Below are 23260 nucleotides of genomic sequence, written 5' to 3' on the forward strand. Positions count from 1 at the left end.
CATGCATTAACCAATTCCACATAGGAGCAGTGAGATTTGTTCAGGGCAACTGAGCAATAAAAGCTTTTCCCGTAGCATGAGGCAGGGCCTAAAATAAACATCCCTTTTGAGGACACCTAGCTGCCTGCATCCTTCTTAAGAACTCATGCTTGGGAGAGACGCAGGTATCTTCTGAAGCAATATTCCCAACTGTCAAGGGTGGAGTGGATTAGATCCCCATTATGTCATTGCATCAGCCTGGTGATGACACGATAAATTAATAAGCAATACCTCTAATAATTAGCAACATCTGTGACTGAGTTTCTTCTGCATGCAGGAAGCTTCCTAAGAGGGGCTGAGTACTAGCAGTGATTCTTGTGGGGGCTCAGATCCTTACTCAGCATTTGTCCCCCTGTGATTTGGCTTTGGGCTTTTGAGTGTACATCAAACAGCTGATCTGCTGCATTAAACATCACTGCGGCATTCAATTTAAGCACAGTTGCTCTTTCAGTGTTTAAAGGAAAGAAGATGGGGTGAAAAGAGGGCTCGGGTTGAGGCAATATTTAACCTTTTCTGCACCCTAGGGGCACGAAATATACAGAGAAGAAAGTGACCCAAGTGGGGCTCTATGGACTTGTGCTATGTGTTGTGTTGTGTTTCATTCTAATCAACAATTATGCAAGCACCTGACTGGCCCTGATCCTATCCCAAGAATGCATATGAGAGGGCAAGGGCTGGCTGCTCCTGGAGCACTGAGAGCATTGCCATCTCTTAGATTTGCCCTGCAGAACAAACTCTTCCTCCTCATAGCACCTTAATATTGTGATGCCACATCATGATGCAAGGTCGCCATGATAATCCGTGGAGTTTCTCTGTCCCACAAGCCCACCTTGCAGGACTGACCTGTGAAACTTGAGACAGTCCTGCAAAATGTGGGACTTGTGACAAACCATCCTGCTTCTGAGATGCTAACTCATAATTGACTGTGACTTCACTTCTGATCCACTAACATTTCACAAAGTCTATCCTCACTTGTATGCTGCCATTAGGTAATCGGAGTCATGTGTTTCCTCTAATTTTTTCCATCCCTGTGTGGAATAAATTTTGTTATGTACACTGAGGTATGTGGGGATGTGCGCCACCAGTAGAAACAAGAAACTTAGACATAAAATATATTTAAAAAAATTACCATATAAGGCAGTGTTTCCCAAACTTGGGATGCCGCTTGCGTAGGGAAAGCCCCTGGGGGGCCGGGCCACTGCTCCAGGCCAATGGGAGCTGCTGGAAGTGGCGTGGGCTGGGATGGTGAACTGCGACCAGTGGGAGCTGCAATCGGCCGGACTTGCGGACGCTGCAGGTAAACAACCCAGACCGGCCCTCCAGGGGCTTTCCCTGATGGGCTGCGTGCCAAAGGTTGCCGATCCCTGCACTAATCTCTGCCTGCCTTGGTTTCCCCGTATAAAATGGGGCTAATAAAATGTGACCACCTTTATAGAGTGCTTTGAGATCCCTTGATGAACAGTGATATACAAGGGAAAAGCTATATCACCAATGATTATTACTATTAACCCCAACTACAATGCAACACAGACAGGAATTTAACAGGACTGCTTGTGAATGACACCATTAGCCCAGTGTACAGGAGAAACATGACTATTCTCAAGAAGACATTTATATGGTGCCAGGTACTGCATGGACAGGTATTTTAGCTGGCCCATGCTGTGCTGATGGGTCTCTGCTAAATAAGCAAATTTGTCAGGGTTGTGCTGATAACAGAATCAGCAATCACTGAACCAGGCAAATCAGCCCTGCCTCCTTATGCAAAACATTTCTTGTTTGAAGTGCAGATGGAGCCAATTACAGTGTTTGTATTTATCCAGTGCTAGGGCTCCTGTCTTGCTCCCTATCTATATTTCATGAGTCCCTGGGCTCCCTGAGGCTTGCCGAGCTGTGCTCTGCCTGTAGTGTCTTTGAATGGCTTCTGAACTGGAAGAGAAATGGTGGCTTAAGATTTCTGTAGGAAAGCCCATGGACAGGTGAAATATGTGGGGATCTCTCTCCTTCTTGCATTAGATTTTGCCCCCAGTGTTCAGATATCGTTTGGCTCTGGACTGTTGTCTTAAAATTATCTATATTCAGACGTACCTGAGTGACTGGCTGGTTTGCCCACCCACAGGTCATTAGGAAGAGTCAGAAAACAAGCAGCTCTGCAGCACCGAATAGCAAATAAAAAATCCAGCGATTCAATGTCTTTCCCATCTTTTATTCATCTCGAGGTTAAATATGTAACAGGCCTATTATTAGCTCACCTAGCCCAGCTGTCTAGCCAGTGCAAGGATTATCCCAAAAGGACATTGAATAGCATTTTGTCCAGTCTGATTTTAAACCTCCCAAATGATGGGGTTTCTGTCATTTCCCATGGGATGCTGTTCTTCAACTCAGTAGATCTCACTCTAAAGAGGTTTTTGCTGATAGCCTGCATTTGAATCTCTTGCCTTCATTCCTACCTGTGATGCCCCCACCCACATCTTTGGTGGATCCCCGACTAGTGTAAATGGATGTAGGTACACTGATTTCAATGGAGCTGCACCACCAGTTCAGGATCTGACCCCTACAGCACACTAAGGCCTGGTCTACACTTACAAAGTAGGGTGACGTAGCTATCAACCCCCGAGAGTTGTAGCTCTGATGACTAGCCCCCAGTTTAGATGCAGCTTGGTCACTGGAAGAATGGTTCTGCGGACCTAGCTACTGATGCCTGGGGTGGTGGAGTTCCTACAGCAAACCCCTTCCATCTTTGTAGACATGGTCTCAATAGCTCTCCTCCCTCCACACCAAAATGCCAAGCAATCACATCTCATTAAAAGAGAAGCTCCCTGTCTCTTCCTGAACCCGCTTCTTCTGCTAGAACAGATGATGGATTTTTCATCAAAGTTGTCCTTTTTGACAGAAAATGGCTTTTTCTGGAGACGATGAAATTCAATCCCTGCCTCTCCATGATTTCTGTTCAGAAAGCCCTGCAGGATGGCTTTTTCAGTGCAGCCAGAATTTGCTGCGCAGCCTCTATTGCTGAGGCCGAACAGCATCCATTGGCCTTGTGTCCTTGTGAGTTGCAGTAAGAAGTTAGCGACGCTCCAGATTCCAGTGCTGTCTATTCTCATACACTCACATGAACATTCAGCTGCTTCAGTGGTAGCAGGCCAGACCACATCCAGCATGCACTTACAAATGAATGTAATGTATCCTTCCACCTGTCCCACTCCCTGGATCCCTGAGACGGAGCCCTGGGAATTACCTGACTGAGTTGGGGCCACACATGTATCACTCACTCATGTCTCTCCTGGTGGGGTCTGCTGAACTATTGAAAAGCCTTTGAGATCTGAGAGGATCAGACACTATCAAATGTTACTGTGTTTCATGTCACTAGAAAATAACTTCCACCACCAGTCTTTTGGAAATTAACCTCCCAACTTGCTGTGACTAGGAAAGCATTTGTCTTCGAGGGTCCAAGTTCTGCTCTTAAATGTCAGTGTAAATCGCTGTAAAGTGCTGAGAATCCAGGAGCAGATAATGTCAGGCTGGAATAACTCTGCTGAAGTCAGGGGAGGGTCATCAGTGGAAAACTGGTGCCCAGGTGAGATGTGGTGATTGTGAGAGAATTGTCAAACCCAAGTGGGCCAAATTCTGGCAAGTTCAAACGCATCTCCTTCAGACTGGCTCTGATTCAGATCCAGTCCTACTCCTATGGTCTCGTTTGCCCTTTAGTGCCTCCCATGTTTACAATAAAGCACGTAACATCAGAGGCCAAGACAACATAAATTATATCATCATTAATAATAACAACAGAGACTGTGTTGTACTGCGCTCGGTGATAGCTTGAAAGGACTCCACTCCATGGTAATAAAACTAAATTGGTCCTTTATTAAGAAAAATATTTAGTTCTGAATGTTGCAACAGCTGCCAGCATTCCAGCTATGTGGTCACAGACTGAATTCCTTTTGCCTCCGCCAAACTTGTCCCTCTGGCAAATTGTGCTTCATCCTCCAAGTTACATACAGATTGCTGCACTGACAAAGAAGGAGACAGTAGCTTCTGCTCCTCTCACTCAAAGAGGTGCTTGGAAAGAACCAGGATTTGACTCTCTTTCTATGGGAAAATGATGCACAGAGCAGCAGTCAGAGCATGTGTTCCAATACAGAAAATTAGCTGGTGGGATTTCAAGTCTCATTCTTAATGCTTCAGGAGCAGGTCAGGAGTGACATTGTACGTTGCAGCCTCCAGGACAATGCAAGCCTGGTGCTAGTGAGACTGCTGTGTGTATAGTAAATCCTGCAGTGGTGTCCCAGCACAAACTGAGTTAGACCTGGGTGTACAGACAATGATAGATACTGGAAGATGAAGCAGACCATTAAGCATGAAGGGCTGCAGTTATCTTCAGAAAGCTGTCCACGTCCCCACCCCCACATCCCAGTACTGTGGGGTATAAAGCAACATGCACACACCATTCTTAGTCATGGGAAGCTTCCATGCTCCAGAGTTCATCTGCCCATGAAATTCTTCAGAGGAGGCAGGGAATGGAAAACTTGACTGTTTCCCTTAGGAAATAAAAGGTCCTTCTAAAGATCCTATTTAAAAGCAAACAACCACCCACCAAATACATCTTGTTCCCATTTCCAGAAGCAGATCCACTCGTGTCTGAATAGATTCAGGCTGTACTTAGACCTCTTTCAGTGCTGGGCTGGCAAGGGCAGAAAACACAACTGCCATGTAAATACCTTTAGGACACAACTATTTGTGCATAATGCAAATCCACCCGTGGGTCTCATCTGCACAAGAAAGGTAGGCACTGAGCATTCCATAGTGACTACCAGGGTCCCCACCTCCATGTCTCCTAATGCCAGGCCCAAGAGTGAATTTAGTGCTGGTGCAAAGCACCAGATTTACAGCCATGGAGAATGATGTTTTCTATGGTGTAGCATAGGCAATGGTGGTGCCAGCTTCCCCCACATGCCAGCTCTGCCAATACCCCTGACCTATCTATATTAGGTGCTAATCTGGCGCTCTGTAGTATCTGAGAGTGTCACAACTTTCAATGTATTTACCCTCGGAACACCTCTAAGAGGTAGGGAAGTACCATTGTCTCCATTGCAGAGAGGGGAAAGAAGGCACAGGGAGACTAAATGACTTGCTCAATGTCACACAGAAAGTCTGTAGCAATGCAGGGAGTTAAACCCAAGTCTCCAAAGTCCTACCCTCAAGACTTAACCGCTAGACTATTCTGCCTTCCTCTGTGCTCCCTCATGCCCAGTAGGACCTGTGGCAGGGGAGGCAGGGAAGTTGCTAAGACTGCAGAAAGGGACCTATTACTGCCAATTGTGGCAAGGGGGTTCAGTACTTCTGGCTGCTTCTCTTCCAGAAACTGGAGTGAGACTCACCAGCTCATTTCACATAGGTCATCAAATGGCCTTCCCAGAGTAATGGCTTTTGCTCGCTATTGAGCCGGATTAGATTAAAGGTGCTATATGTGTTATCAAGCCTGAAAGCCATTCTCCAGGTCCTTACATTACTCGTTGACTGATGACTCCTGAAAATCATCTCTCCCCTGCTGGCTCTCTGTGACAGTACGCCATCCTTCCTTCTCAAATGTTACGCATGTAGTCTGGCTTAAAGTATTCATTGTCCCTTTGAAATTCTCCAGTGAATCCCCCTGACTTGTCACATCTGTGTCACTTATTAACATACTCTGCTGCTTGGCTGCTTTCTCACTCAGCATGCCTCCTGCCAGCACTGTCCTGTATTTATTTTATCTCAGCGCTATTGGGAATGTGGCAAGTCATGTTTTTCTCTTCCTTTGCAGAAGTAAATGCCACTTATTCTGATATCGCTGTCTTGTGGTGTCCTTTCTGCCTCAATAGCTTCAGTTCAGTTACAAGGCATGCCAGAAAACCCCATGACAGCCATTCTGATGCTACTCTCCAACCTTTCTGTCAGAGCCACGCAGGGATTATCATACAGAATCAGACTAGTGAATTGAGTAGTCCAGGATCTTGTCTCCAACAGTGGCCAGTGGCAGCTGTTTAAAAGGCCGATGCAAGAAACCCCACCTCAGATAATTATGGAATAACCTTTCCCAAAGGAAAGTTTCTTCCTGACCCCCGTCGGTTAGCGGCTGGCTTATGTATTGAAGCATGAGGGTTTATTTTCCTTCTAAAAAAATAAATTACCCTATTCAATGTAAATGTGGAAGTTCCCATTAGCCATATAAATGTCCAATACCTATTTTGAATCCTCTCTGCCTCCATGATATTGGGTGGCAAGGAGTTCCACAGGTTAGTTATCTTGTGTAAATAGGTATCTCCTTGTATCAGTTTTGAAATTGTTGCCTTTGAATGTTCTTGACTGTCCCCTTGTATTGTGAGGCAGTAGATAAGAGTGCCTAATTTTTCTTCTCTAGCCCGTTCCTATTTTTTTCCATGTGACCATTACATTTCCTGTCATAGTGTCAGCAAGAACACAGAGATCCTGCCAGGGCCAAAGGGAATGCTGCTGACATTTCACTGACATACATTTGTTGCTCTGACTTGTCTCCCACTACCACCTGTTAAGGGGTCCTTGGGTGGTCTGCTCTTACAGCTGCCTGGCCTCGGGTGCAATCTGCAGACGTCTACTTTTGGGGCATTCTGCAAAGATGCAGATGTACCTTTTTTTCCCTGCCGAAAGGTTGCGAATCAGTTCAGGGTCTGAGTGACAAATGAAGATTAGGGCTGTACAAAATGGAGGGCCCCATGATCTCTGGCCCCCGCAAAGCTCACAATGTGCTGAATGGCAGCAGTGAGAGTTGGGAGCAATCAGCATGTCCCTGCAGGCACTCGCTTCTTCAGGATCAGTCCTCAAGTGCCAGATTCTGCCTGTGCTTATGTGGGTACACTGAGGAAGGTGGGAGACACTAGGAACTCTGTGCTCTTCCTTCCCTTCGCATACCTGTAGCTGGGGTCTCCAGCAGCAAGGTGTAGGTGCCTGGGATGCCGAGCACATCCTGTGTAGCCAAGCACCCCAAGAGGGAGAAGATATACCCAGTGCCTGGTCCCCTTCCTAAACAGCTTGCTGCCCAAAGCACCCTTCTAAAGGGAGGAGTACTTACTGGTCCTGCTTCAGGCCCCGTTCTGCCTGCCTCAGTCGTGCACAGGGAATGGGCATGTTGGCACTTCCCCTACAACCGAGCATAACCCTAAAGCGACAGAGCCAAAATGGCCTTGAGAAGCCACAGGAGGTCTGATTCGAGAGTATAGAATCACAGAACTGGATGGGATCTCGAGAGGTCATCTTGTCCAGTCCTGTGCGCTCAAGGCAGGACTAAGTATTATCTACACCATCCCTGGCAGGTGTTTGTCCAACCTGCTCTTAAAAATCCCCAGTGATGGAGATTCCACAACCTCCCTAGGCAGTTTACTCCAGTGCTTAACCACTCTGACAGTTAGGAAGTTTTTCCTAATGTCCAACCTAAACCTCCCTTGCTGCAGTTTAAGCCCATTGCTTCTTGTCCTATTCTCCGAGGTTAAGAAGAACAATTTTTCTCCCTCCTCCTTGTAACAACATTTTATGTACTTGAAAACTGTTACAATGTCTCCTCTGAGTCTTCTCTTCTCCAGACTAAATAAACCCATTTTTTTCAGTCTTCCTCCATAGGTCATGTTTTCTAGACCAGTGTTTCTCAAACTTGGGACGCTGCTTGTTTAGGGAAAGCCCCTGGTGGGCTGGGCCAGTTTGTTTACCTGCTGCGTCCACAGGTCTGGCTGATCACAGCTCTCACTGGCCGCGGTTCGCTGCTTCACGCAAATGGGAGCTGCTGGAAGCAGCAGCCAGTAAGTCCCTCGGCCCGCGCCACTTCCAGCAGTGAACTGCGGCCAGTGGGAGCCACAATCAGCTGGACCTGCTGAAGCGGCAGGTAAACAAACCGGCCTGGCCTGCCAGGGGCTTTCCCTACACAAGTGATGTCCCAAGTTTGTGAAATACTGGTCTAGAAAACATGACCTATGAAGGAAGATTGTTCTAGACCTTTAATCATTTTTCTTGCTCTTCTCTGGACTTTCTCCAATTCGTCCATATCTTTCCTGAAATGTGGCACCCATAACTGGACATAATACTCCAGTTGAGGCCTAATCAGCATGGAGTAGAGCAGAAGAATTACTTCTCATGTCTTGCTTACAACACTCCTGCTAATACATTCCAGAATGATGTTTGCTTTTTTTGCAACAGCATTACACTGTTGACTCATATTTAGCTTGTGATCCACTCTGACCCTTAGATCCTTTTCCGCAGTGCTCCTTCCTAGGTCGCCATTTCCCATTTTGTATCTGTGCAACTGACTGTTCCTTCCTAAGTGCAGTACTTTGCATTTGTCCTTATTGAATTTCATCCTACTTACTTCAGACCACTTCTCCAGTTTGTCCAGATCATTTTGTTCATCATTTTGTTTTCAAGCAGAATATTAACTCACAGAGGGTCAGGGGAGGATCCAGTTGTCTGAATGGGGCTGAGTGCAAATAACCAACGCCAGCCCACGATGCCCAGAATGCAAAGGAAGGAGAGACGCCTGCTTCAGTTGTAGGAAGTGTGCAGGGAGAGGGAGTTGCCAGCTGCCAGTTACCTCCCCAGCGGTCACTTTCACTCAGCGGTTCTCTCAATCAGGCTAATTAAGATCGGAGTCCAGATGCCAGCGTGTGAGCAAACCGAGACTTCAGCCTGGTATGAAGGGCCCTCGGCCTAAAGAGCCCTGCCGCTTGTCATGCACCAGCAAGCTCTGAAGTGACAGTGGCAGCTGCGGCACAGGGAGGGAGCCAAGAACCCAGCTGAGCTAAGCAGGTGCCACTTCACTGCTTTCAACTCATTTGAAATGTGGAAGACGAGGGTGCTTGGCCCCCTGCAGGATCAGATCATCTGATTACAACTGTCTGCAGCTCTCTAGGTCCCAGTAAGGGCTTTATCCCTCTTCCACCCACCTCTAGTAAGGCCATTATCCTGTAAAGGAATTTTGGTCTTATGACTCCACTGCGGGATGGAGCAGGACAGGAGGGAGATTGGGCCCAGGTGAGGGAAAATCCTTTATTTCAGTGTGTTTGTACTGAAATGAGCAATCAGAAATTAATCCAGGGGATGTGCCCAGCTCTGCCACAGCTTCCCTGCACTCTGACTGGCTATTTCAGACCTCTCCCATCTCTTTATGGCTGCCGCAGACATGGCTGATTGAGCTGCTTTGCTTTACTCCCAATTACAAAATGCAAACATTAGTTTCACTCTCATCATGTCCCCTCCCAGTATATTTCATCATTAGACAATTTATCCTAAGAGTCATCATAAAGACTTGAGGGTACTTCCTTTGACTCAGGAGTAATCGTATCCCATGTTAATAAATTCCCTGCTCTCTTTATTACCATTGAAACAGGAAACACCCTCCACTCACCATCTCCATATCCTTACAACTGGCTACTGAAGAGAATCACATCATGTAACCAAAGTGATGGATGGGTAGAAGATGAATGGATCTACCATAGACTGGCTCTCTCCTTCCCAGAACACTGTACCTGGTTAGTTTACTAGTAACTCTCACTCAGTTCCTTTTTGAAAGTCAATCGCTTGGGCCTGTAGGTTCATCATGCCCATTCTCCCAGCCCATGGAGATTTTTTGGGAGTGTTTCCTTCACCCTTTTGGTTTACTTATTGCAGGTATTAGCATGGCCTAGGTGGGCCCAGGCCTGCCCCTCAACCCTAGACAGCACCCACTTCTTAAAGGAGTCCAAGGAGCCCATGGACACCACCCAGGGAAACTCTGCCCAGATGCGTGAAGTGATAAGAGACTGGAATTTTACTGCCAACATTTTGAGCCAAATCTTGATTCCATCAAAGTCAATGATCAAAATCCCATTGGGACAGGATCTGGCCTTTATTTTAGTATATATCAACCAGTATCTGAAAAGTGTTTAGGATGGTGCAGATCTCTGAAAATATTCCTCTATCCGGGATAGATTATTACGAAGCAATGGGACAGTTCTTAAAGGGACCCTGCCATATATTTTTGCTGAATATTTTTAAATCTTCATTTTTTTACTCTCAGATTTTAATATTATACTAACTACATCTTACATTTATAGGACACCTTTTATCCCAGCATTTTACAAAGCATTTGATCAGAAGTGTAGTAGCAGTGATAGCCTACTAGCACACAGCAAGACTACACAGCAGTTTAGGACGGGAAGTGAAGAAGAATGCTGTATTCAACTGAAACAGATGGGGCTATTTAAAGATCAGAATGTAAAGACCCAAAGTAGATTTTGGGCAGAGGTTTGGGGCTAATGCCCTTACTCTGAAAAAGTCTCACAGGATCTTCGGTAACCCCTAAAGGCATTGTTTTACTTCTCATTGCAAAGACACCATCACCGTCAGCACAGCTCCTCCTAACACAGTGCAGAAAGTTGGCTCACTCGTGATTCTCTGGGAACAGCTCCACCTTTTGATCCCACAACCCCTCTTCCTACTATTCTCTTGGGTCACCCATGCAGATACTAACATAACTTGGCTTTGTTTATCTGGGGAGAGCTGATAGGACCAGCACCGGAGATAGCAGTGTTGTGGTCTGTGAGGAGCTCAGAGTGAGCCCCTCCAGGCAGCAGTGAGCATGCAGCAAAAATTCCAAAGTTCACTCCAAGTTCAGACGAGGGAGACGTGAGCCAGGTCAAGTAAGATAAGAGCAGACTTTCATCTAAACCTCAACTCAGACCAAACCTTCTGGGAGCTGGGCAGGATTTAGCTGCTTTTTGTATTTGGTTTCATTGGTGTCCATCCAGTGGGTACAGCTGAGGTGAGAAGAGGAAATGCTGGAATACCAGGACCAACACTCTTGGTATTTCTGACGGTAACAGGGCCACTGCCATTCATGGGCCCTGCAGCACCCCTGCCTCAATTTCCTTTTCTTCAGGGCTCCTCGATAAATTCCACCCAGATTTTTCTCTCGGCCAATAATACCCTGGTTTATTAACATAGATCGCTCCAAATAAAGTCCTCAAAGGCCAAATGAAAGTTCATACATTCTTCCATCCCCACTTTTCATCAAGCCCCCTCAGTCTTTCTACCTATTCTCTTTCAAGCGTCTCCCAGCCCCTCCTGCCTAGAGTCTTTCCCTGCTTTGGCAAGCCACTCCCAGCCCTATCTAGAGGGAGTCTTTTCTCCCCTGGTGTCTCAAGGTCTCCCACAGGAGCCTTCCTGCTCTCTAAGGCCTCACTACCCAGGCCTCTCCCTTATCTAACCTGAAAGCCTGATTGAGTCACATGACATTCTTTGTTTTCCCCACCAGGGGAGTGAGTTGGCTGTACTACAGGTGAGGCTCATACTTCTCTCCCTTTAGAGGGCCAGCCACCCTGGGCTACTGAGTGGCTTGCAGAGAATCTGCTCCTGTGAGAGTGATTTCAGGGTCACAGTGGTCCTGATGAGCAGCATCTAAAGTCTTGAAAGCTGAATCTCTGAACTTGTCCATAGATTGTTAAGGCTTTTATTTTTCAGTTATCAACAGTATCTATCTGGTCCCCATCTGAGCACCTCAAACTGTTTAATTACAACACCCCTAGGAGGTAGGGAATTGCTATTGTCCTCATTTTACACACGGGAAACTGAGGCACAGAGAGACTAAGTGACTTGCCTAAGGTCCCACAGGCAGTCTGTGGCATAAGAAGGAACTGAAGCCACGTCTCCATAGCCCTAGACTGACATCTGTCCTTCCTCTCTGTCCTATGTAGTTGATGCACAGGCGGTGGTTTGTCCTGTAGAACACGGCTCACCTTGTTAGCCTTCTTATACTGAACAGAAGATTCACAAGTAAAGTATAAGCAAAAACAACCTGGCTGCAACTCTCCCTGTACACGATGCACCAATAGCTAAATAGCTAAACTGCTGTCAGGTTATCCACACAAGGCCCCTCCCCACAAGCACTTTGGTAGGCAATAAATAGTGGCTTCAGGTCAGATGCAAAGTATCACTAAATCTGCCCGTGCCTTGGTAGGAATTCTGAGGATGTTCTCTTTGCATACACATCAAGTCACTGTAGCATGGACTGGTGAATATATTGCAGCTATTCATTTCCAGAAGGTTTTTCTTTTTCATCATTTATCTTAATGTCCAAGCTAGGCAGGAATTTACTAGATTGTATGGGAGGCAAATGCATATTCTTCTCACTGGAAATTTAAAATGTCTATTGAGTATTTATTGTGCCCTTCTAATGGCTCAAGACAATGTTATTTTCAAACTTCTGAGAGGATTGCATGGTAGACAGTACCTCATGCTGTGATCCCATCAGATCACATGAGCTAAATGGAGATGAACCCCATCAGTATATCAACCAGGTTGGTGGTTCTAAACCTTTCTTCTTAGAGACTCTCTTGGGATGGATGACAGCTGGACATACCCCACCTTCCACTACTTACTTCCCCTCCCACAGACAATGTCCTTGTGTAACCCACACACCTTCCGGGTATGGTGTTCTGTCCCATCTCATGGCACTGAGACCACTTAAAGAGAGATAAAATGAGCCTTCTCTACAGCCTTAGCTACAAGACAGCTGGCTTTTAGTTCATGCAGTAGAGGCTCATGTACTAAACTCCTGAGGTCCCAGGTTCAATCACACCCACCAACAACCAGTGTCTGTCAGTGTTACACCTGTACACTAACTGCTGCCTTTCTTTCCACTCTCTCTCCTCTTTTCTTCACTCTTCTTGTTGTGGTCCTACACCTTTTCTACCCTGGGGTACTTTGTGCTTGCTTTGTCTTGTTCTTTGTTCCCTGTTCCTTTGTGCCAACTTCTTCCTTTTCCTGCCATCCTTTCCTCTTCTCATGTTTCCTATTCAAGAGTGGACTAGATGCTGCTCTGGAGGAGGCTGTAGGGTGGAAGGGATGGTGAGTTAAGATGTCTGTGCTTATGGTTGAGCTGAGAGCCACAGGATCAGAGAGAAGGAATTTGGGCTGGCAGGATGCTGCCTATGCCAGCCAAATGAGCTGCTTTTATAACCAGCTGCCCTGAAAGCCACTATGGGAGCAGGGAGGGAATGCACGAAGCTGTTGAAAAGCCTTTGTCCAGCATGTTGTAGGCATGCCCTGTCACCTCCTCCTGTTGCTGTGCAGGGTGCTGGGTGCCACCTGCCCAGCCAGCTACCCCAGAAGTGGCTGCATTTCCGTGGCGCCATGTGTCTGTGTGTAGTTTGCAAAGCACTGTGGGCTCTTTTGAGTTGAAAGTTGACGTCTGAATGTAAAACGTGACTATAAAGAATACATCGTTGTGAAAATAATAGCTGTGTAATGTTGCCTCGTGTGAGGCATTGGGTGATCTGCCAAGTCAATGCGGGAGCTTGTTCAGTACCTGAGGTATCTTTAACTTACCTACCCCGTCATGCGAATAAACATCCTACCTTTGTGAATTTTAACAAAGAGGTTGTGTCAGCCAGGCCTGTAGGGACTTCTGCATTTGAGCCATGCAAGATGCAATTCCCAGAGCCGTTTCCACAGGCTCCGTTAGAAGAAAACTCACCGTGTAGGTTTGTTTCTTTTGGAACTTGAACTCCAGCTGCAGTAATGTGGCTGATGCACATGGTGAGTCTGACAACCAGATAATGGACTCTGCTTAGTGGCCATGTCTGCTGCAGAGTGTAGGTCCTACCAGCCAGCACACTGTCCCGCAACAGCATCCTAACAGAAAGCACAGGCTGAATGCTGATGAAATGGAAGCCACGGTCCAGCACTTTTCCTGCTAAGTAACCTTGGAGAGAGCCTTACAAGTGAATGCCTGTTAAAATCTGCCACTTCACAGGTTTATACGTCTGTATAGATAGAATGCGTAATGGACTTTGATTGCTACCATGGGCACAAGGCAGCTGTAGTCAGTCGACATGCTGCAGTAGTGGTGGGGTTACATTTTAGGTCTAGAACCTAGCTTCTTATCTGATCTCCTTCTTTGCATTGCAATAACTTTGCTTCCTGAGATTTGATTGTATAAGAGCACTGAAGGGAAACTTAAAACAGGAATCCTGTGAGATAGCATCATAGAAACATAAGATTGATTATGATTATTATGGGCCCAGGCATTTCTTGGAGTGAATTTGAATTCTGGGGCAGCTGGCTGGCTCTGTACGTGTCACTGAAATTGGCAGTCTTTTCCTGAGACAATGCCTGAAAGTGAGGCCTGAAAAATGACTTTTGGATATGAAACGTTTGTTCTCAATAGCAGGGAATAATTGCTAACAGTTAGATCTCTTAGCCTGTAGAAACTTCTCTCAGTGACAGAGTCATTTACAGCAATTCCTGCTAGAGAATGCGTGAGAGGGAACAATCCTGCACTGGCCTCTGAAGAGGCACAGGATGACCACAAAGACACTACAGAAGGGCAAAGATCTATCAGCAGAAGTCATGTGCATATGTGTGGGTGGGTGAAGAGGGGAAGGGAAAGGTGACAACAATCCTATATAGTAGCTGAGAACCCCAATTTTAAGTATAAGGAAGTAGCTCAGACACCACACTATGGTAACTCTTGGCAAATGATGACTTTAAGACTGCCTACCGTACACAACCACCCCCACACCATTCATGGTGGGTTACTGCCGAAAGGCCTAGGGGAAGAAGCATAGTTGAGGGCGGGATTTGAATAAAGTAATGGAGGTTGCTAAGGACAAAAGGACAGGGAGGCAGTTTCAGGTATCAGTGCTGACCTAGCAGGAGGCATAAAGATGTGAGAAGGATATGGAACGGGGCGTTCAGAAGTGTGGCATAGAAGGAAAGCAGGCAGTGGATGGGGGCGCAGACACAGTGCACTGTAAAGAGAGGCAAAGGCTAACACTGATATCTGACTAGCAGGAGACAGAATAAATGGAAGTATATTAATTAGGTATTTAATAAAGATACTCAATCAAATGTAAGTCCCTTCTGATAGAGGGTAATTTGGAAGCCTACCCAGGGTTGCAAGAACCTCCATGGTGGACTGTCACTGGAATGGATCTATTCAATATTGTCATGTCTGAATGGATTTGTCAATTAAGTGGCTCATTATTTTAATAACCCAGATTGAAAGGATGGTGAAATAAATCTGCCAATAAGATAAGACATTCACTGTTAAGAAGGAATGTTTGACACGGGTGGAACTTGCTGAATAGCAGACAGTTGGTTCAAAGTCTGCTGTCTTACGGTCATATCGCCGTAGGCAGTAAACAGGTCAGAGCTCATGAACCAATGAGGGTTGGGCTTGGTTAAGATTCCCAAGAGGAAACCTCCAAGGAATGCCCAGAGACTGGCCAGAAGAGGGACTGGTGATCCAGTAAGTGGCAGAGTTCATTCCGAATCTGTGCTAAGTCCGTGCATCAGTGTGACACTGGCTGGGTGCACTTTTCTGCTACAGGTGCTGTCTTTTTATGAGCTGTAGAACTGCAACAGCCCTAACTCCTTGCCCTTCAAGAGATGAAGGATGTTATGGTGCTAGCCTAGGACTTGGGTGACACGGGCTCAAGGTCCTGCTCTGCTACAGACTTCCTGAGTGACCTTGGGTAAGTCACTTAGTTTCTGTGTCCCTCAGTTTCCCCCCTGTACAATGGGAGTAAAAGCACTGCCCTAACTCATGAGGGTGTTGAGAAGATAAAGCCATTAGAAGATTGTGAGGTGCTCAGATACGATGCGGGGTGGGGGTGCAGCTAAGTAACCAAGATACATTTAAAGAAACCATGGCACTTTTCTCAGGATTAAGGATGTTAGTCTCAGTGGCCTGGACAAATACCAGTTCAGACAATTACATTCTGGTTATTTCTAAGTTTCCCCTGCATAAATTATTCTTCTTTTACCCTCAAAAAACACTGGAAGGCCTCACCGGGCCTCATGCTGTGATTATCTCTCCATCCTCCCTAATTCTGTTCTTTTCCCTTTCACCTCCTTCTTTTCCACTGAGGTCTTTTGGTTCTTGAAGTGGCTCTGCTCAGATTTATCAGCTGCTTTTATGCTGCCTGTTTCAATTCACTGCACATATTCAGCTTCTCAACTTGACCTTTCATGGCCTTTCTCCTGAATCCTAATGTGTAGTCTTATATAGCTTTGCACGACTCTAAGCCTCTGTTTTACCGTTACTACTGCTCAGTATTGTCCTAGCTCTATCTCACAAACACGCCCCTTCTTATTCTATGTCCTTACATTCAGAAAAGCTGTTTATTCTTTAGAGAAGACTGATGATTGTTACTTGTTTCATCTGTTCGATGAGCACTGCACCAGCTTATCATGGGCACATGCCGTCTTCAACTCGACTTTTAAAAGTATCCAGACTCTTAGAATATTTTTAATCTGATATTCTATCTCCATAGCAATCCGTGAAACTTTCTGTCATCCTGTTTCAAACAAACGTGGAGAAGCAAAACTTAAACTCAGGCTGCAGTTACTTCACCAGGAAAGTCACTGTCACATGCAGCGGATGGCATTTTAGTCATCAATCTGGCACATGTTTTAATGGAAAATGTACCCAATAGTCCATGGGTGTAGGAGGCAAAGAAAACACACCGGACTGTTGGGTTCCTGATGTACTGTACTTGTATGGATGGAAGGACATCAAGTAGATTAACCATAACATTAAATGAAATATCTGATTTCTTAGTTGTCTTTTGAATGTAGTTTACACAGCAGGGTATATCAGGCTTCAAGGAGAAATGGTATTGGTCCATTTTGTGTCTTTTGGATGCTTTCCTCCTAAAGGAACCATATTGCTAGGTTTTGCTTCTGAGTGGGACCATGCATCAAAGCATCAAGCAGAGTTTGAGGACAATAGTATGTGCAGTACACAAGGGGCTGGTTTCCGTGGCCTACTCTTCCCACTCTCTTTGCACCACTGAGGTGGTCCAATGTGGGTGATTCTGGGTGGAAATGGCTACTGGAGAAACTCTCAGCTGGTGTAGAGCTAGCAGGGGGTATCAGGTTGGGGATGAGGGGTTGAAGCTCAGGTATGGAGGAGCAGAGATCTTCCACTTCAATTCTCCATGGCTGTAATTTACAGCAGGACCCCAGCTGCTCTAATGTATATGAGAGCTGAGTGGTGGTGGATCTTGGAACCATAACTGGCTCCGTGAAGCCTTCACCACCCATTCCTTACACCTGTGCTCAGCATGGGGAAGGTTGAGAATCCAGCCCAAAATGTTAGCTTCATAGCAGATGCACATACTCATAGGATATGCAGAGAGACATGATACTGAAGCTCATATGCCATCAGTCATTTGAGGCCATGGAGAATTGGAGATAAATGAAGTATGTATGTGTGTGTCTGTCCATGTGCACTCTCATGCTTCTTAAAGTGTTATGGCTTTTTAAAAACATTTCATGTTACATATGTGAAACAATTGTGGAATAAATCCTGACTCCACAAACAGTCAGCGGCCTCTCCAGGCAATTACATTCTTGTTTTCAGACTGCCTCATCAGCACAATCTAAGAAATAAAACAATAAACACCAGTATTAAGTTCTATATAGACTGAAAGATAAATCCCTTAAAGGTGATTTACATGATCATTAGGGATTCCTGTTCTGAGGTATATTACAAAACCCTTAACTGTTTGTAGAAGCATACATCCTACCATGAATCACTAAGTCCCTTTCATTGACCGTATATTGCAATGCTTTATCAGCAATATGTTGGTTACTTTTTCAAAAGCACCTAAGTAACTTAGGAGCATTAAAAGTCTAATGGACTTTTACCCCAAAGTCAGTTAGGTGCTTTTGAAAAATTCACCTTTTATGATTGTGGCAGGTGGGGCTACTCCATAGCACCCCCTGTGGGGCCAGGCATGGTAGAGCAGGTGTCCCCAGCCTCAATCCACTGGCGGTGACTGTAAGCTTGGCATCAGTCTACACCCAGACCAATAGTTAAACTTTGGCAGTCTGCTCTTTTAAATACACAGACAGAACAAAACTCTGAGGCCAATGCCTATCTGCAGTCCCTGACTAGGCCCCGGGGTTCTGAGCTATCCCTGAGGAGCTCCTTCTCTGTCCCAGTCTCAGCCTGCCCTGAGAAGAAGCAGGCAAGCCTTCTTAACTGGCTCTTGGATGGCTAGTATTTCCTCCTGGCCCTTCTAGAGGACTGTCTGGTTGGTACCTGGTCTGAGTCTCTTTTTCTTGGGTGGGGAATATCAGGGTGCTGGTGCCTCCAGCAGGGGGCAGAGAAGGCCTAATACACCCCATCACAATGATGTTTAGACTCAACATGCGTTCCATTACATTTGCTCAAATTAAAGTCAGAGCTCTCCCATATGATGATCCACCCCATTAAGAAAAAAAGTGACGACTTTCTATTGTTTCCTAAACAATATCAAGCAACTTGGATCAAATTGAAGCTTTGATGTTTCTTTTCTGTTTTTTCCCCACATGTTGTTTATTCATATCAAATTAAATTGCTTTGTATTTGCTCCTTATTGAACCACTTCTGCCACATGTTGCCACTATGCAATATGAGTAAGGGCAGCAAAATAGACCAGCAAAATAGAAGGGCCAGAACCTCAGCAGGTATAAAATGGCATAGTTTCATTGAAGTTATCCCCATTTATAGCAGCTGGAGATCAGACCCAGCTTACTTAGGATAGCTTACTTGTCCGCCGGCCCCGTGATTTATCCTCATAGAAACTAGATTACTATAATGAATTAATTCCAAGATTGCCTCATTAAACACAGGATGGGCACATACAAGAAAAAGTATCAAAACGTACCAAATAATAAATACAGATTATCCAACAACATGACAGTCCAAGCTCAATAAACTCTGCAGCAATATATTTTGAACTAAAATGTTTTCTCTAAATAACAAACTAAATTACCCAAGCTCTTATCTCCTCTAAATTTCTCAATATGTCATGGATACATCATTGACGATCTCCCACCAATCTGTAACATAGATGGAATGATTAAACTAGCACCATTCTGAAGCAATAAGAAACACAGCAGCATCTCAAAGCAAATCTCCAATCTTAAATTGGACAACGGAGCATTACCCTACTTGGCCTATCTATATCACAGGGTAGTAGTCATTAGGTGCTGTCTGTGGTGCTGAAAACTGTGCCCTGGCTAGAGGATATCAAGTCAATGACCTTCAAATGTCTTTCTTTTCTTATGAGTTGTGACTCACAGCTACTAACACAGAATCAGATAGCTTACTTAATAAATTCCACTAGGGTCTTTTCTGGCTTGTACTACAGCATCCATCAAATAACAAAAAAGTTAATAACAAAAAGTCTCTTGGGTAACAGGTTTATGTTTATTATTTTTAATATAATGCTATGTTTTTAATTTAAACAACAGCAAAAGATACTTCCCTTACCCAGTTTTCAAAGGACTTACTTGTAAATATGAAATCTGTGAAAGACCTCCATGTTATGGCCTTGATTTTTTTAATCTAGCCTCCTATTTTGCAGTTTTGCTCCTGGAAATAATTTCCCCTGCTGTTAATTGTGAGTACAACTTACAGCATGTCTAAGTATCTGCAAACTGTGTCTTATTGCACCCACAAATTCAGTAAATGTGTAAGCCCAAGGCACAATTATTATAGCCAGAATTATTTGTAGGTGTAATTTTATGACAACAAAACTGAAAGCAGACTCTTAATATAGGTCCCAGCTGGTAACACTCGTAGAGACAACTGCAAGAAAAGTTTGTATCTGATTTGTGGGTGAATAATGTGTTGCTTCAAACCACTAGGTTACAATTATGGTAAATGAGTACAGTTTTACTGCAGTGATACCCAGTTTGCACTTCTGCATGTGGCCTTTGAAGAATCTGTGCATGTGATGATTACTAATCCTGACTGCAAGCCGAGTGAGTGGAGCTCTGCTTAATGAGGTGGCTTGGGGAACATTGAGCCGGTGGATAGATGGACTGGATGCTTTTGCTTCATGTTTGTTCATTGCTTCATGTGGAATTGGGAGAATGAGCTGATGGCAGCATTCCTCCCATGAGTCTTGGAGAGACTGGAGGGAAACAATCCTTTATCTCCCTGAAGCCAGGAAAAATGAGCATTGGATGAGTAAAATAATCATGGCCAAAGGTCTTGACTTCATATGACAAGATCTGTATTGTGTGAATGTGTGATGACCTTGTGACATGACATCAAGCCATATGCAATGCAAAATAAATGCCAGATCATCACAATATGTTTATTTTTTGGTTTTTAAAAATTCCTTTTATTGGTGACAAAGTAGCTTCCCACCTCCTACAGATCAAACCCACTTGCATGAACAGTGCTGAGAAAGTTCATGTACCTGAGCTAGAAGTCAAATTTGGGGAAGTTCTGAACTGGATGCAAAGTTTTGGGGAGTTCAGACCTGGCATTTTGATATGGACCCATCCCTAGAAGGTCATTATTTAGACTTAGATTTTGGCTAGATCCAACCCAAGAAACTGCAGCACATAATCCCCTCTGGACCTAGTGGGGATTGAGAGAGGGTCAAGAGAAATCTAAGAGAATTCTCTTTTTAAATGATATGCTATGCAATATCTGTCTCTATCTAACTATAAACTTCTGTCATGATTCTGTCAGGGAGCACCAGTGCTTCCAAACCATGGGACAGATCCTTAGCTGATTAAAATCAGCATGACTCCATTGTCTTCAACAAAGTTATGTTGATTTACACCAGCTGAGGATCTGGCCCAATGTCACTGTATAAGAAAATCCCAGGACCGCTGTTTCATTAGTGTCATGCGATCAGGTCATGTGATGATGTGGATGAGATATGGAACGAATGGCTGTAAACACAACAAAGATGGGATCTGTTTAGAAAAAGCTAGGCATTATCCCCTCATACTTTAAGCAATTTAGACGGGTTGATTTCCCCCCCATTAGCTCCCTATAAATGTATGTCATTGATATATGCGCTAGTAAAATGTTGTGTGTCCTCGGTATGGGTCTTATTCCAACTTGTTCTGGAGATGAAATACAATTACAAAAGACAAGCAGGAGTTTGATTTTGAAGATGTAGTGAGTATTAAGGGCTCGGTTCTAATGAGGATAGGAGGGGAATATAATACTCAGATATGAATTTTACAGCTCATGTTATTGCTAAACTACCGGGTTTCTCTTTCTACTCTTTATGTATCAATAATTTCCCAAGAGCTTTCATTTTCCCCTTTACACTTCCTCACATGTCCAGTGACTTCCCTCCCTACACCAAACATCCTGGCCTCCTTCACTCCAGTCTCTGATTCTTGCCCTCTAACTATTTGAGATGTATCCTTAGCCCTATCCTCCTTCCCTGTCTCCTAATTCCATTTCCCTCCACTCTCAGCCCATCAGCAGGCTACTAATTCCTCTTTCCCATCTGTTATTACATCCAGGCTGTCTCCAGATCTTGTCACTTTTCTCTCTATATTTTGGCCAGGAATCCATCCTTGCCAAAAGCCCATATGGCTGAAATCCTTGTCCATTCCCTGCCTAATCTCTCCTCTTCCTAACCTATTCCTTTGCAATCTATCTAGACTACCACTGTTAAAATCCTCCTGTTTGCCTGCTGCTCTGGACCATGTCACTTCCATCTTCAAAGCCTTTTCACTGGTTTTCTCCTGCCTTCTGCATCAAATTCATTCCTCTTATTCTCACCTTCAAGGCGCCACACAAACGTATCCCCCTTTATATCTCTGATCTTATATCTTGCTACCTTGCTCACTTTGTATCCATTCCCCACGTTGCTCTATATGCCTTGGAAGCCCATCCTTTCCTACTGCACCAACCGTCTTTTCATTCGTATCCCCCCCAGGAATCACACTTTTTTTATGAAGCCAAGCAAGGAAGAAAAGTCGTTTCATTAACAATCAACTCCCTTCCTACCTCCCACCATTGCACTGATATGTGATAAACCTACCTGAGTTTGATAAGGGCAAAACTCCAAGACCTGAAGCCTTATGCTTGGTGATTATTGGGGAACATTCAATGGGTGAATAACAGAGCAAACTGATGCATTAAGTACATTGGCTTGTATGATTTGATTATTATTCAACTTGAATTAAATGAAAACAATCGCGTAGCAACATTATAGGGGGAGATAATCCAAGCTAACCTTGAGATCTGGATCCATGATAGCAGACCACAGATAACTATAGCTCATGCAGCTGTGAAGAATTCTGCATGAGAATTGCAGAGTTTTCATAGAGTCATAGATTGTAAATCCAGAAGGGACCACTGTGATCATGTAGTCTGACTTCCTGCTGGAAGTGGCCTGGGCCAAGGGACTTACTGGCCACAGCTTCCAGCAGCTCCCATTGGCCCGGAGCAACGAACCGTGGCCAGTGGGAGCCACGATAGGCCGGACCTGTGGACGGGCAGGTAAACACACCAGCCCGGCCCTGCAGGGGCTTTCCCTACCCAAGCAGCAACCCCTGTTTGAGAATAAAACATCTGTGAATTTTCAGTGGTCACCTTGGTTTTCTCCTCCTAAGATCTTTTTACACAAATGAGATAAGCAATTTTCCTCCTGGATATTGCTCAGCCCTTTGGCAGATTTTGCACCTGTTGAGTTTTGTGCATGGGTCCACAAAAGGTGGCCAAAAGCATGTGAAGAAGAGATAGTTCAGTGGTTTAAACATTGGCCTGCTAAACCTAAGGTTGTGAGTTCAATCCCTGAGAGAACCAAAAATCTGTCTGGCAATTAGTCTTGCCCGGAGTTAGACTAGATGACCTTTTTGAGGTCCATTCCAACCCTGATATTCTAAGGCATGGCCTCATTTACATGGAGGGTATTGTCTTATTTACCCATCAGGAGGGAGTGCCATTCACTTACAACTAAATCAGTAGAGTGTAAGACTCCCTTTGTCTTCTCTAGAATACTTTTCAATTGCCAGCAGGCATAACTACTGTTCACAGAATAGCAGTTATTATTAGACTCTCCCAAACTCCCATTGCTCTCAGGGTAGCAGGGAGTAGGAGGACTGCAGAGGTGATGCAGTCTCTGGGAGGGAGGATATGATGCATATTTCTCTTAAGCAATGCCCTCCCCTTTGCTGACACAGGGATAGGCGTTTATTCACTACAGGCAGTAGAGGAAATGCACATAGCTTTCCATGTCTGGTACTAAGGAATGAATGAGGAAGCCATGTTCAGAGCTGGATATAAATTAGGATTCAGTGAATATTCATGGTTTTTGAGGCCAGATCAGCTTCAGATTTGGTGGTACTGATACCTCCCAGGCTGTGCTTTCAAGAAATTGTTCCAAAATAGGATTTGAATCCAACTTCTTTTTTACCAAACACACTC

The 23260-nt window shown here is 44.8% G+C and overlaps 1 protein-coding gene across 4 annotated transcripts in view; it reads left to right on the plus strand.

Annotated features, from left to right (window-relative positions):
* SV2B (synaptic vesicle glycoprotein 2B) overlaps positions 1-23260 on the plus strand; it is a 99769-nt gene that overhangs the window by 21944 nt on the left and 54565 nt on the right. Inside the window, exon 2 of one of the 4 annotated variants that reach the window (XM_050967405.1) lies at positions 19434-19469. The exons of the other annotated variants lie outside the window; for them this stretch is intronic. The gene's annotated coding sequence lies outside the window, so the exon portion shown is untranslated. The remainder of the gene's footprint in view (positions 1-19433; positions 19470-23260) is intronic. 4 annotated transcript variants of the gene reach the window in all.

This window comes from Gopherus flavomarginatus, chromosome 9 (genome assembly GCF_025201925.1).
Source record: "Gopherus flavomarginatus isolate rGopFla2 chromosome 9, rGopFla2.mat.asm, whole genome shotgun sequence".
In the NCBI taxonomy this organism is placed as follows: domain Eukaryota; kingdom Metazoa; phylum Chordata; order Testudines; family Testudinidae; genus Gopherus; species Gopherus flavomarginatus.